Raw genomic sequence first — 4,786 nt, forward strand, 5'->3', positions numbered from 1 at the left:
TTTTCAGTTTCATTTTTGAGTATATTTGAAGTTCTTGCAAAGGAAATTGGGTGTTTCCATTTTAAACACTATTTGTCTAAATTCAACCATCCAAATCAAGGCAATTTTATACTGAGCAATAAGTAAATACTCTATTTATTAATGCTTAATTAAACTGTCTGATTTCAAAGGGCTGGATCTTGGCAGAGTAAGAAAGACTGTTTGGACCTTTTAAAACAGATCAGGTAAACCTAAATGCGGAAGTCCCAATGCCATTTCTGACAGATCCCATTTTTATCAGGAAGAAGCAGGGTGTGATTCACACAGGCAGAAAATTTGTGTGTAGCAGACCCATTTAAAATAATTGAATTCAAACAGACTCCATTTTGGCCAGTCCAAGGGAATATGGAAGTAATTAATTGATGGAGTAGATTTAAATGTTTTTGAAATGTGGATGATACCTATTTAAATGTCATGGTCTGAATTTTTAATTCCCTGCTTTTTAATCATGAAAATCAAGCTATCAGTGAGAATCAATAAAATACTTAGTTGGAAACAAAACAGAAGCTGCTAGAAAAACTCAGCAGGTCTGGCAACATCTGTGGAGAGAAATTGTAGTTAACATTTCAGATCCAGTGACCCTTCTTCAGAATTTAGTTGGACTGCTTTGATTGAGAGGCTGTTTGACATAGTGAGGGGAAAAAAAAATCTTGAAGTCTCAAAGACGATAGTCTTTCTTGACATTTCACAAGGGTATTGTAATGATATGGAAGCAAACCTTTTCTGTTAATTAAACCAAACACCCAGAAAAGCTCCCCTCCCCTCATAATCTGTTAAAATATGAGTAACAGAGAATGCCTAAATACCACTCTATAAAGAAAATAGCCATCAATCTATTTTCTTATTCTAAAAGTGAACAATAAACAAAAAAACTATTCACAGATCTTAGCCCCCCTTCTCTTAACTGCTTACTCTCTGACTCCAACTCTATAACAATATGCTGTTCCAATAAGACACTTTTTAAAATTACATTAGCTTAAACTCAAAATCACACAGCGTCAGTCTTCTCTGCTGTCATCAATTTTCCTGCTACTGATCCCCCAGGTCATCTTTCTTTTTGCTGTATGTTTCGCATGAAAAGGTACCTTTTGATAGATAGTGTTTTCTAGTTTCTTTGAGAGCAAGATGTTAGATGGGCAATTAGCTCTCCAGTAGTTTCTCTCTATATGGCAGTTGCTGTCTGATCAATTTTCAAAATGACCGCATTTTTATACCCCTCAACATCAATGGTCTCATTGGTTCAATGTTGGCAGAACAATTGGGTTTTAGTATCCTACGCATAATTTAAAGTGTTTGGTTAAATTTGAATTGTTGTCAATTCAGCAACCAAAACTCAGGTATCCATTTCACAGCCAAATGTTACATCTTTTCAATTTTTCAGTACACTCTAGAACTGCCATCCAGTTGTATATGCAGGTTCTTATAATCTCTCAGTTCAGAGCAGTATTTTCTCTCTCTCAAAGGTACAGTAAACACCTTAAACTTCATAACAATATTATATATTTATGAATATTTGGCTAAGTTTCAAAGTGTACAATTATCCCTGCAGAAGTTTCTGAATTCTTACTGATTGGAAATTTAAAAAAGCCATTAAAAGATTAGTTGTCATTCATGTGAAGTATTACTAGAAATTTGTTTATCTAAGATAGTAACTACTTGAATTTTTTTTAAAAACTTTAAATAGGTTTCCTAAATGGGTGTTTTTCTGACTGTTGAATCTTAATGATTGAGAGCTGTATAAGACTGTGTTTATTTTTTTTCAATTTCCACATGTCTTCTGAGATCTGCCAATGGTGGATACTGGCTGAATGCATGTGGCAGTGGTGTGGGAGGAAGCATAATAAAGGTGGGGTGTGGGCAGAAATTGGAGTTAGCTTGGAGGTTGAGTTGGTATAGAAGGGATAACAACTTAAAAAGAGAGCCTAAGTAATAGAGACATACAACATGGAAACACATACTTTGGTCCACGAGTCTGTGTTTCCATGCTGTCTGTCTCTATTACTCTAGCCCATGCAGACCATGTTCCCAAACTAGTCTCTACTCTCATTACCTGTATTTGGCCCATATCCATCCAAACCTTTCCTATTCATATACTTATCCAAATGTCTTTTAAATGTTGTAACTGTACCTGCATCCACCACTTCATCTGGCAGTTCATTCCACACTCTCTGTATTTAAAAAAAAATGTTGCCCTCATCCTTTTTAAAGCTTTCCCCATCATCTTAAAAATATGCCCCTGAGTTTTGATACCCCTCACCATAGGGAAAAGACCATTGCTATTCATCTCATGATTTTATTAAATCTCTATAAAGTCACCCGTGAACCTCCAACATTCCAGTGAAAGAAGTCCCAGCCAATCTGTCTTATTTATATAACTCAAACTGTCTATTCCCAGCAACATCATGCTAAATATTTTCTGAACCCTCTCCAATTTAATAATATCTTACCTATAGCAAGGTGACTAGAAATGCGCACAGTACTCCAAAAGAGGCCTTACTAATGTCCTGGGGCTGAGTGGCAGGCAAGGGGGTACCTTGGAGAGAGAGTGGAAAGGCAAGGGGTAGGGCCTATTAGCTTCTAAAATGGGGACTAATTTCTAAGTAACTGAGGCAAGCCTTCTAACCAGCCTATCTTGGCATGCATGTGTCCTTGTGGCCACCCAAGGTCCCCTCCCAGGCTTGGCAAACTTAATTCAAACCTGACCCACAAAATTTGTGACTAACAGGATCCTTTAAGTAAAAGTGGTCTGCCAAGTTGGAAATTATCCAATCAAACCACCTTCCTTGGTCATAAAAGTCATACCCTAAGTATCTGTTTTGATGTGCATAATGAAGAGGATTAATAATCCAGAGTACAAGAATTGTGCATCCTACTGTGACAATTTGCAAATTTGAATTCTGTTTGCAAAATCTCGATTTGAAAATCTGGTGTCAGCAAAAATAGCATGAAGCAGTTAGACTGTTGTTGAAACCAAGCCAGTTCATTAATGTCTTTTTAGTTTAGCAAGCTTGTTCTTACCCAGTCTGGCCTGTCAGTGAATCCAGGGAGTATGAGCTGTGGGTCAATTGGTAGTACCCATGCCTTGAAATTAGAAGGTTCTGGGTTAAAGCTTCCATCCAGGGTTTGAGCACAAAATCCAGGCTGGCATTCCAGTGCGAGACTGAGGGTGTACGACACAATCAGAACTATTGTCTTTCAAATGAAACAAGAGAGTGAGACTTGTGTCGACTTGTTGAACTGGATGTAAATGACTTAAGTCACTATTTTAAAGAGAAAATACAGGAGTTAACCCTGGTATCCTGACTAATATTTATCTATCAATAAACACCACAAAATCAGATTGTGTGGTTATTACCACATTGCTGTTTGTGGAAGTTTGCTGTATGCAAATTGGCTGCTGCATTTCCTTTGTTACAACAGTGACCACACTTCAGAAGTACTTCAGTGGCTGTAAGACTCTTTGGAGATGTCTGATAGTCATGGAAAATATGATTCAAATGTAATTATTTGGTTTTCAGTTTGACACTGACATGTTTGATCCATGACTGTCCTTTAATTGCCCACCAAACACTCAGTTATTGAAAAAGGTTTATCACTACCTTCTCTAGGCAACTAGGGATTGTCAATAAATAGTGCCCTTTCCAGTAATGCCCAAATCAGGGTAACGCAAAGATGAATTGCATATAGATAGGTATATAAGATTTAACCTAGTTCTGGCTACTGTTTGCTTAATTCTATTCACCAGCCTGAGAATGAGGTTACAAAAAGAACAAATGTTTATATAGCAGGTTCCATAACATCAGATGTTTCAAAGTGCTTCACAACTGACTAAGTGCTTTAGAAGTGCAAACATTGTTGCAATTATCAGAAGATCCAATAACAAGTATGTATCCAGCAATATTAACAATAGCAACAACGCAATAAGTGCTAGGAGACCAGGAGAACACCCAACATTTTAAATAGTGCCTAGGTCTTTTTTTTAAACACTTGCATTAATACGTCTAGTGCCTCATCCAAACGAAAGTACCTTTATCCACGCAGCAATTTCTCAGTATTGCACTGAAGTTTCAGGCTGGATCATGTACACAAGTCTCTGGTTGTTAAATCCACAACCTTTTAACTCATGACACAAACACTGACAGGGTCATAGAGTTACACAGCACGGAAACAGAACTTTTGGTCCAACTTGTCCACGCCGACATCCCAATCTGATCTACTCCCACTTGTCAGCATTTGGCCCATAGGAGTTGGGAAGTCATGATGAGGCTTTACAGGACTTTTGGAATATTGTATTCAATTCTGGTCTCCCTGTTAAATGAAGGATAAGACCGTAAGAAATAGGAGTGGAAGTAAGGATGCTGTATAACTTGACAGGGCTCCAAAAAGATTTGCAAGGATGCTACTAGGATTGGAGGGTTTGAGCTATAGGGAGAGGCTGACAGGCTGGAGCTATTTCCCCTAGAGCATTGGAGGCTGAAGGTGATTGTATAGAAGTTTATAAAGCCATGAGGGATATAGATAATTTGAATAGCCAAGTTCTTTCTCCCAGGGTAGCAGAGTCCAAAACTAGATGGCATAGGTTTAATGGGAAAGGGGAAAGATTTAAAAGGGACCAAAGGGGCAACTTTTTCACAGAGGGTGGTGCGTGTATGGAATAAGCAGCCAGAGAAATGATGGAGGCTGGTACAATTACAACATTTAAAAGACATCTGGATGGGTATATGAAAAGGCAGCATTCAGAGGGATA

Source organism: Chiloscyllium plagiosum, chromosome 20 (genome assembly GCF_004010195.1).
Source record: "Chiloscyllium plagiosum isolate BGI_BamShark_2017 chromosome 20, ASM401019v2, whole genome shotgun sequence".
NCBI lineage: Eukaryota > Metazoa > Chordata > Chondrichthyes > Orectolobiformes > Hemiscylliidae > Chiloscyllium > Chiloscyllium plagiosum.